The following is a 12,070-nucleotide window of genomic DNA, read 5'->3' as shown; positions in this document are numbered from 1 at the left end:
TACCTTCTTCAGTTATTGCTAATGATAATTAACTCTTACCATTATTTTTTGTGATTAATGATTATTTGATCGCCTAATAATTTCCTTTCACAAGACGACTAATTTTGACCACCCCTGATTATTATCTCCCATTAAAAACGAGTCAAGATCCCTTCCCTGACAATCTTACTTCATCTCCTCCTTGCAACGGTTGAGATCAGCTATTGCACACCCAACGGCTAATAAAAAAAATAAAAAATAAATATGAAATTGAAATTTCAAAAGATTCTCGCCCGTTGCTATAGTTATACATTCACTTCACTCTCACTCTCACTTTCACTCAGCCTCACACTCACTCGTCCTCCTCCACCGAACCCACCTTCACCAGCGACCAGTCCTGACGACGACCCAGACGGCGACCCACTCCAGGCCTGATATTCTCTGCTTCGTGAACCATAGCTCCACCGCGATCACTGACAAGCCCCAATTTTCTATGCCCAAATGATAACTGATAACACAACCATCATGGCTCCTTAAAGGAAAACAAAAATAATTCTCTACACTTGCATTGCATGATACAATTAGTTTCCTCAATGTGATTATACATTTAATCCAAAGCTAAATAAATAAACAAATAGATACCCCCAAGGGTTTACAAGTTTCCAAGGCTTAGGCCTAGTTACACAAAATGGTTATTCAAATCCACACAAATGCAGCCGTTGGCTTACAAACAGAGTTACAGCAAAATGAGAGCCTTATACTCTCAACACATATTTCCTCGCCTTTAGTTAGGCGGAATCACCACATATTTTCCTGTACAAAAATCCCGTAGGGTGAGCATAAAGCCTAGTAGGAAATCTTTAACAAAGTATATACATTTATACAAGTCTCAAAGGATGAAATGCACATGTCATGCTATGTTCATTTTTTGAAAGTAAATCACATTTTCATTTTTTGAAAACCATCATGCTCAATGATATCATGCAATTTCAATTGTACAAAACTTAACAATTTATTTCAAATGCGGTAAATACGACTCTGGTAATTCCTAGGCTAGTGTTTGCAAATAGACTATACAAGTACTACCAATTTGTCATTTTTACCAGTATTTACTAGAAGGCTCAACACCTGTAATCTGTCATTTTTACCAGTATTAACTGGAAGGCTCAACACCTATCATCTACACCACCTTTCAAAACTTACCACTGTATTTACCCCAAAACCATTCCATGAAAACTTGTTTCTCAACATTCTTTTCTCAATGCAAGTTTTCAAATCAACTTTCAAAGTTTAATGTAATCAAATGAATTGATATGCCAATTTCACAAGATGAATATAAATAGTTTTATTCTAATTCATTATCCAAGAAATAACACAATTCTCTCTTCTCAAATATCCTCAACAATTAGTCATTTCAAGACTATTTCAATGTTTTGAACAATAATTTTCAAAATGAACAACAATTTTCATATTTTAGGAAATTCATCATTTATATAAATATAAATAAGAAATTTTCCAAACATCCATTTATTTTGACACACAAAATAAATATAACAATATCATTCATGGATTTTCAATCCCTTTTAAAAATCCTTAATTTCTAGGTTTTCTCACCAAAACTATACAACTCAAATCTTTTGAAAGAAAACTTTCCAAAATCATCATTTCTTCAATAACGAAGATCAAAACCCAAAAGGTCATTTTATAAGAACAAGAGACAAACCCACTTTCAAAATCGTTCAACTTCTTGAATCAACAATCAATTTTCAAAGCTATCGAAAGATGATTTTGAAAATCATCTAGATCTTGTATATATATATATATATATATAACTCTAAGAAAATCCCTACCTCAAGTATTTAAGAAGAAATGAGATAAAACCCCCAAAATCAACGGTGTCAAAACTCGATCTTCACCGCACACAATGAAGCCCTCGAGAAGTTAACCAACTTTGATGAAGAAACTATGGCAGAACTCTAATAGATCTTGAGAAATCAAGGTTTTGATCCAATTTGGCATAGGGAAATGTAGAGAGAAGAGAGAGGAATGGGTTTTTAGAGAGAGAGAGACCTAACAAGAGTGAGATACACTCAGCCTAAAGAGAAAAAAAGACTAAAATTTCAGACTCACCTACCATCGCACATGCGGCGCTTCTCCAGCACTTGCATTCCCGCACCTGCATTTATTGTAGTAGCCAAACAAGCCCTCCCCTATTTTCCGCATGTGCGGCTCAAGCAACTTCAAATGCATTTTGCATTTGTGCTTCAGGGGCGTTGCCCCTTGACCCCATCAGGGTGTTGCCCTCGGACCCGCCAAGAGGCGCTGCCCCCTAGAACCCCACGAGCTGACCGGGCAGCTTGACCCCCGACATACTCAGTGAAGTGGCAAAACATGAAAAAATTAACTTCCGATACAACTCTGTAAGGCACAATTCAGGTTGGATTCGCATCTAAAGGTTTGGAGACATTACCTGTCCAAACACACCACTATAACCTGATAACCAAAAAATAAGGGGAATACAAGGGAAACTAAGATACGTAACACCGTTCAAAACCATACCAACCCGTGCCCGGAACACCACAAGAGACGGGTCAAAACCGAGATCGCTACAACCTCCCTTCCTTAAAGAATTTTGTCCCCGAAATTTCAAATCAAACTACCCAAACAAATGGGGTTTCTAGCGATCAAAACCACGTTATTTCATTTTAAAATCACAATATTAACTCTCAACCAATTTTTTTTGCCATTTTCACCATGGTTATCTCATCAACAACAACCGTTCACATTAACCTAAACATAAAGCAAAGAAATGACAATCTGTAACTACTTCATGCTTAACATAACAACACGTGGTCAACAATTTTAACACATTTCCCTCAAACACTAGGGAATATTACAAGGAAAAACAACTTAAGCATTTTCAAACAAATCTGGATACTTAGAGTGGACTTCTGTCTCCCGTTCCCACGTCGCTTCTTTAACCCCATGGTGTCTTCATAACACCTTTACCAACGGTATAGTTTTGCCCCGTAGCACTTGCTCCCAGGTATCTAATATTTGAACCGGTCATTCTTCGTAAGAGGCATCCCCATCTACCTCCAGGTCAACCCAATCAAGCACATGAGAAGGGTTGGGTTCATACTTCCTAAGTATAGATACATGAAATACGTTGTGAACTCTCGAAAGTTGTGACGCTAAAGCTAACCGTTATGCCACTTCCCTAATTCGCTCTAAGATCTCAAAAAGCCCAATGAACCTTGGAGATAATTTACCACTCTTACTAAATCTCATCAAATCTCGCCTTGGTGAGATTTTTAGAAACACATGGTTACCAACTTCAAAAGATAAAGGTCATCTCCACTTATTGGCATAACTCTTTTGTCGGCTTTAGGCTGTAGCTAACCTCTTCCGAATGAGAACAACTTTCTCAATTGTCTCTTTAACAATTTCCAGACCTAGTAACGGTATATCACCCACTTCGGCCCAACAAACTGGTGATCTACAAGGTCGGCCATACATGGCCTCAAATGGTGTCATCCCAATACTAGCTTGGTAACTATTGTCGTAAGCAAACTTAATCAATGGTAAGTGTCTTTTCCAAGGCCCCTTAAAATCAAGGACACAAGCTCTAAGCATGTCCTCTAAAATCTGAATGGTACTTTCCGACTATCCATCGATTTGAGGATGATAAGCGGTGCTAAGAGTCAACTTAGTTCCCAACGCTTCTAGAAGGCTTTGCCATAACCGGACAATATAACGAGAATCCCTATCCGACACAATAGTCACAGGGACTCCATGAAGTCGAACTATCACTCTAATGTACAACTCTGCCAAACGTTCAACTGAGTCGCTGGTGCTTATTAGAATGAAATGGGTAGACTTAGTCAACCTATCAACAATCACCTAAACAGCGTCATTGCCTCGTTGTGTTCTAGGAAGCCCAACTACAAAATCCATGGTAACATGCTCCCATTTCCATTCGGCTATCGATAAGGGTTGTAATAAACCCGCTGGTTCTTGGTGGTCGGCCTTCACTTGTTGACAAGTAAGGCATTTCGATACAAATAAAGTGACATCTCGCTTCATACCCCTCCACCAAAACTGACGACTAATATCATGGTACATTTTGGTACCTCCCGGATGTACCGCAATGCGTGAGTGATGAAATTTCCAGAGTACTTCCTCTTTACAAGATTCTGGTACAACACAAACGATCTAGGTAACATACACTCAGATTTGAGTGAACGTTCAAACCTTTCTCTTCATTTCCATTTAGAAATTTTAACCCGAATAGACTCTACTTCACGGTCACCTTGTTGTGCCTCTATGACCTTACTAATCAAGGTAGGTTGAGCAGTCAAAGTAAACAAGGTAGCACTGTAGCACTCTCGCTGGACTTACCCAAGTGCAAATCAAACTTGCCAATTTCACCTAGCATAGCCCATTCTCAAATGGCCACGCTTGCCAAACTACTCACAGATTTCCGACTCAAAGCATTGGCCACCACATTGGTTTTCCCCAGATGATAGTGTAATTCAAAGTCATAATCCTCCATAAATTCCATCCACCTCCATTGGCGTAAATTCAAGTCTTTTTGAGAAAACAAATATTTTAGACTCTTATGATCAGAAAAGACTTCAAACTTCTCACCATACAAGTAATGCCTCCAAATTTTCAAGGCAAAAATTACCCCCGCTAATTCTAAATCATGGGTGGGGTAATTCTTCTCATGAGTTTTCAATTGTCGTGATCCGTAGGCCACAACTTTTCCCTCTTGCATTAAGACACAACCAAGTCCATCCCCGGACGCATCACAATAGACGGTGTAATCCAAACCTTTTTTCAGAATTATCAAGACCGGTGCTGTAGTCAATCTAGTCTTAAGTTCTTGGAAAGACTTTTCACAAGCCTCATTCCACACAAACTTGACACCCTTCCTAGTCAACTTAGTCAAAGATGCAGCTAGTCTAGAGAAGTCCCTTACAAAGTGTCGATAGTACCCTACTAACCCCAAGAAACTTCGAATCTCAAAAACATTCTTGGGTTGTTCCCAATCCTGTACCACGTCTATCTTTGAGGAGTCTACAGTCACTCATTCACTCGACACTACGTGTCCCAAAAATTTCACCTCGGTGAGCCAAAACTCACACTTATCAAATTTGGCATATAAACGGTGCTCTTTAAACAATTCAAGCACTACCCGTAAGTGAGCCTCATGTTCCTCCTCGGAGGTTGAATGAATTAAGATGTCGTCCACAAAGACGACCACAAAAAGGTCCAAGTATTCTCGAAAGATTCAATTCATCAATCCATAAAGGAGCCGGTGCATTAGTCAACCCAAAAGGCATTACAAGGAATTCATAGTGGCCATAACGTGTACGAAAGGTCATTTTTTGAATGTCCTCCTCCCGAACTCTCAACTGATGATACCCCGACCTCAAATCTATCTTTGAGAAGCAACGAGACCCTCTAAGTTGGTCAAACGAATCATCTATTCTAAGTAGAGGATACTTGTTCTTAATGGTAACTCGATTCAACTTATGGTAATCAATACACAATCGCAACGATCCATCCTTCTTCTTCGCAAAGAGAGCTGGTGCTCCCCAAGGTGATGTACTAGGGCGAATGATGCCCTTATCTAAAAGCTCTTGGAGTTGAATCTTCAACTCATGCAATTCGGCGAGTGCAAATCTATACGGTGACATGAAAATCGGTACCGTGCCAGGTACTAATTCAATGAAGAACTCGATCTCCTAGTGCGGTGGCAAACTAGTAAGATCCTCGAGAAAGACATCCGAGTATTCACAAACTACCCTTGCTAACTCAACACGAGCCCCATCACTCTCACTATCCAAGAGTGTTGCAAGAAGGCCACTAAGCTTGCTCCTACTACGAGGGTCAAAAATTGACGACAAAGTCCTATCAACTCGGTTCCCCAGAAAATAGAAACAATCACCACCCGAGGTACATACAGTAACTCTCTGATGGTAACAATCAATTACCGCTCGGTACAAAAATAACCAGTCCATGCCTAAAATGACATCAAAACTCGACAAGTTCATAGACTCCCTCAAAGCCCCCGCCATTCTCAAACTAAGGTTCCCATTGCGGTTTGACCCGCTTGTCCCACCTGCTCGGCCACATTAGCTTGTCCTGTTTGCTCGGCCATTAGGGGTGTGCGCGGTGCGGGTCGGTGCGGTTTGAGAGAAAAATAGAAACCGTATGGCGGGTGGCGGATTGATAAAAGTGTCACTAGAATTTGCCATTTTCCTTATCAAAAACCGGCGGTTCGGTTGGCAAATAATGGCGGATTTGCCTTGGCGGTTCGGGCGGATTGGCGGTTTATAAAAAATATAATTCAAATTACAAAACTTAAATCAAAGAGTAAAAAAAAGACGAGAGACATCGTGATGTTAAGCATCTTGCGAAGCTTTCTTCTGATGCAGCAAGTGTAGCAACAACATGATAATATCAACGACTATGCCATCAGTTCATTACAAGTATCTGTAGAAGCTGCAATGATCAAATACAATACATAAAATTCCCTGTAATACTATATTCTAAGGTATAGAACAACAAGCAAACTTAAGTAAAAAAGAATTTTTAGAATCCTATAAAACATGATTTAATAGCGGTGCGGGTCGGTGCGGTTTGGAAGAAAAATAGAAACCGGCGGATTGATAAAAATGTCACTAGAATTTGCCATTTTTCTTACCAAAAACCGGCGGTTCGATTGACAAATAATAATGAATTTGCCTTGGCGGTGCGGTTCGGTGCGGTTTTGGCGGTATTATGCACACCCCTATCGGCCATATTAGCTTGGCCGAACCTTTCTTCTTGCACCAGAACCCTATGAACCGGTACCTCATGCACACCTCAGCGAGCCCTACCACGTCTTCCGTCTCTACCACCACGGACTTGACCCCTTCCTGACATCCTAATAAAGGACACAAGAGAAATAATTTAGCACATTAACTCATATGTGCTCGTAACTTGACTCACGCGTTCGACTACAACAATTCCATATATTTCTCTACCATATACACAATTCAATTTCACTCCACATAAGCACTTAGTCATGTAAATACATACGGACTATTCTTTTACGATGAAATCGGTCCAACGAAAAACCAAGAATTCTTAGTAAAATGAGTATTGATCAAGTAACCTTCTAATGAGACCTCAATGAATTTAACAGGCACAAACAACATCCCAAAAGTCCAATTCCATACCCATTTAGTCGCATAAGCATGTTATCACATAGTCACAAAATGCATAACACTTCCTAAGCATACTAAATGAACCCATTGTGGTTAAACAACCACTTCCCACGAGCTCTAAGTATTCAAATCCGGTAGCTCTGATATCAAGTTGTAAAGCCCCAATTTCCTATGCCCAAATGATAACGCAACCATCATGGCTCCTTAAAGGAAAACAGAAATAATTCTCCACACTTGCATTGCATGATACAATTAGTTCCTCAATGTGATTATACATTTAATCCAAAGCCAAATAAATAAACAAATAGATACCCCCAAGGGTTTACAAGTTTCCAAGGCTTAGACCTGGTTACACAAAATGGTTATTCAAATCCAGACAAATACAGTCGTTGGCTTACAAACAGAGTTACAGCAAAATGAGAGCCTTGTACTCTTAACACATATTTTCCCGCCTTTAGTTAGGCGGAATCACCACATCTTTTCCTGTACAAAAATCCTGTAGGGTGAGTATAAAGCCTAGTAGGAAATCCTTAACAAAGTATATATATTTTATACAAGTCTCAAAGGATGAAATGCACATGTCATGCTATGTTTCTTTTTTGAAAGTAAATCACATTTTCATTTTTTGAAAACCATCATACTCAATGATGTCGTGCAATTTCAATTGTTCAAAACTTAACAATTTATTTCAAAGGCGGTAAATACGACTCTGGTAATTCCTAAGCTAGTGTCTGCAAGTAGACTATACAAGTACTACCAATTTGTCATTTTTACCAGTATTAACTAGAAGGCTCGACACCTGCAATCTGTCATTTTTACCAGTATTAACTGGAAGGCTCAATACCTATCATCTACACCACCTTTCAAAACTTACCACCGTATTTACCCCAAAACCATTCCATGAAAACTTGTTTCTCAACATTCTTTTCTCAATGCAAGTTTTCAAATCAACTTTCAAAGTTTAATGTAATCAAATGAATTGATATGCCAATTTCACAAGATGAATATAAATACTTTTATTCCAATTCATCATCCAAGGAATAACACAATTCCCTCTTCTCAAGTTTCCTCAACAATTAGTCATTTCAAGACTATTTCAATGTTTTGAACAATAATTTCCTAAATGAACAACAATTCTCATATTCTAGAAAATTCTTCATTTATATAAATATAAATAAGAAATTTTCCAAACATCCATTTATTTTGACACACAAAATAAATATAACAATATCATTCATGGAATTTCAATCCCTTTTAAAAATCCTTAATTTCTAGGTTTTCTCACCAAAACTGTACAACTCAAATCTTTTGAAAGAAAACTTTTCAAAATCATATTTTCTTCAATCAACGAAGATCAAAACCCATAAGATCATTTTAAAAGAACAAGAGACAAACCTACTTTCAAAATCGCTCAACTTCTTGAATCAACAATCAATTTTCAAAGCTATCGAAGGATGATTTCGAAAATTATTTAGATCTTGCAAAATATATATATATATATATATATAACTCTAAGAAAATCTCTACCTCAAGTTTTGAAGAAGAAATGAGATGAAACCCCTAAAATCAACGGTGTCGAAACTCGATCTTCATTGCTCACAACGAAGCCCTCGAGAAGTTAACCAACTTTGATGAAAAAACTATGGCAGAACTCTAATGGATCTTGAGAAATCAAGGTTTTGATCTAATTTGGCGTAGGAAAATGTAGAGAGAAGGGAGATAAAAAGGTTTTTAGAGAAAGAGAGACCTAACAAGTGTGAGATACACTTAGCCTAAAGAAAAGAAAAGACTAAAATTTCGGACTCACCTACTACCGTACGTGCGGCGCTTCTCTCGCATTTGCACTCATGCACCTGCATTTATTGTAGTAGCCAAACAAGCCCTCCCCTATTTCTCGCATGTGCGGCTCAAGCAGCTTCAAATGCATTTTGCATTTTTGCTTCGGGGGCGTTGCCCCTCAACCCCGCCAAGGCGCTGCCCCCTCGACCCCCGCGAGCTGACCGGACAGCTCGCCCCCCGACATACTCAGCGAAGTGGCAAAACATGAAAGAATTAACTTCCGATACAACTCTGCAAGGCACAATTCGGGTTGGATTCGCATCTAAAGGTTTGGAGACACTACCTGTTCCAAACACACCACTATAACCTGATAACCAAAAAATAAGGGGAATACAAGGGAAACTAAGATACATAACATCGTTTAAAACCATACCAACTCGAGCCCGGAACACCACAAGAGACGGGTTAAAATCGAGATCGCTACAACCACCACCATCAGCTGAGCGAATAAATTTCTTGATGAGAACGTGGGTTCTGAGGCCATAGAGGAACTAGGTTTGTCTTCAAAACGTTGAAATTAAGAAGTTAGGGTTGTGGGATTGAGATTAAGAAAATACATTTTGAAATTTCAAAATTAGGGCTTTGAGAGTGGGTGTGTTTTTGTGGCAATTTGGGTTTTTGTCTGCAGTGGGATGGGTTTTCTAAGACTTAATGTCTCTGTGTAGATGTCTGTATATAGATCTATCTATAGTTGTGCATTAAGCTTGCAAATTTAGTGTATGGTACTTTCTTTGTCTTGCTCTTGATTGTTAATAGATGAAAAGCACTTTGTTCAAGTGTAGCTTGTTACTCTTGGAATCAGTCACATTGCTTGGTTAAAACATGTTTAATATGGCAGTTTTGTGTGCCGAAAGATGAAATGTAAATTGACAGTGTTGTTTAGGGTAGTTAGATGCACCATTGCTTGATGTGAACATATAGAGAGATAAAAAAAAATTCACTTGTTATAATTGATGATCAACTCTGCCAAAAGCTTATTCTTGGGTGGATGGGATTGTGGCCTTTCTTTCAGTGGCTGCAGTGAGTTGAAAATGTTGGTGCATGTCTTTTTATATGCTTGCAAATTTACTTTTTTTCTTTTTTCTTTTCTGGATATCTGTTCATATGCTTGGTTTTGGGATTAATTCAAGCAGTACCTTCTTTCTTGGTTTTGTAGTACAAATGCTATGTTTGTTCAGTTTAGCTCAAACATGGCAGTTTGAACAAATATTTTGGCCAAACTGAAGAAACTAAAGAAACATGGTTTTGGGATTTTCAATTTCTTAACATGTTGGAAAAACTGAAGAAATTGAAGAACTGCCATGTTTGTTCAGTTTGAAACTACTATGTGTGTAACATGTGTGTAATTAATCACAAATGCTATGTTTGAAACTGAAGAAAATGACTGACATTTTGTCCCTCTCCTCTATAGAACTGCCATTACTTCTGTTATGGGCATAACTCTATGGAATTGCCATATGTATGTAATTACAAATCATTTAATTTAGACCTTGTCTATGAGACTTTACAAATCATTTATTTTCTCATGAATGCTGATCCTGCTTCAAACACAAGCATAGCACAGCACTACAAATTTCTCGTGTATGCAAATTTAAAAAATGGCTTATTCTTTTAACAACAGTAACATGAGATTACAACCGAGGCTGTGCAATTGTAGAAGAACGGTCGCCATATATATTGTAAGAACCAATGAGAATGGAAATCAAGGGCGTTTGTTTTTTGTTTGCCCATCAAAATATGTAAGTCTGTATTGGAAAGTTTAATCGTTTAGTAGTCACATTAATATTTGTCTTATTCAACTAACTGATTGTCATACATTGTAGAGTAACACTTTCACTTCCCATTGCAATTACTTCAAGTTCGTGGATGAAGATGATGAAGACGTTACATCCAGAATCCGTTCCAACACTAGAGCTTGTGATGCTATAACTGTAGAAGACTTTAACGATGTAAGGACGAGGCTTGATGACATGGAAAATGACTATGGTCGAAGGCTTGAAAGGATGAAAAATAATTTGAAAGCGATGGTGTATTTCATTGTATTTTCTATCATTTTGTACTTTATAATGTAACTTTTGTACTTTACTGTGATTTGGGAAATTGAACGGACCATTTTGGGTTGTATTGTACTTCATGATGTAACTTATGTTTATGGAATGAAATTAAAAATTTCTACCATTTTTGGTTTCCACCAACATGAGCATCAATCTAGAACAAGGGAAAAGTCATCAGGAACTTGAACATTGGTCTCATTATTAGAAAAAAAAATGAACATATAATAGAGCTTACTTCCAAATGCTGTCTTAATAAGTATATATCTGAACAATGTGTTTTGAGAAAGCAACACCTATGAAAGAGAATATGTAAGATAAGCAATAAAACACAATTCCTAAGAAGGAATTTAAAAAAAAAAAGAAAAAAAATAACTCAAGTGCTTCAAAATACTGCCTTTTACATGGCAATAGCATAACCATTCTAATAATGACACCATTGTTAAGGAAACCTATTTATTGCCTTTACTGTGTTCATGGGGGAGTTTAGAAAGAAGTATAAAAAGAAGCATCTAAACAAAATTGCATCAACTGAAATTAAAAAAAGAAAAGAAAAGATCATCAACTGAAATTCACTAATTTTTACTAATATTAGTAATTGAACAGCATGACAGAAAGGCACCACTTGTGAAAATTTAATAAGTTGATGATCTTATGTAATTGAACTAATCCAAGTTGGTGCCTTTCACAAGTTGCTGAAATTCACTAATCCACTAGTGTAATTGAACAACATGACAGAAAGACACCAACTGATCTTTGATATTTACTAATTTTTGACATGGATTCAAGGAAAATTCAAGAACTTAGTAATTTAGAAAGCCACCACTTGTGAAAGATTAAAGAACTTAGAAATTGTGAGAATATCGAAATGAGCACTTGAGAATACACATGTAGGTCTTCAAAAATTAAGACACCAATTTGGCATAATTTTTCTAACAAATGAAAATGCTGTGTCCTTGTTCTTTCACACAAAAGAAAATC

Source organism: Camellia sinensis, chromosome 12, assembly GCF_055761805.1.
Source record: "Camellia sinensis isolate YWXY chromosome 12, ASM5576180v1, whole genome shotgun sequence".
NCBI lineage: Eukaryota > Viridiplantae > Streptophyta > Magnoliopsida > Ericales > Theaceae > Camellia > Camellia sinensis.
Note: the sequence above shows the minus strand (reverse complement) of the source record.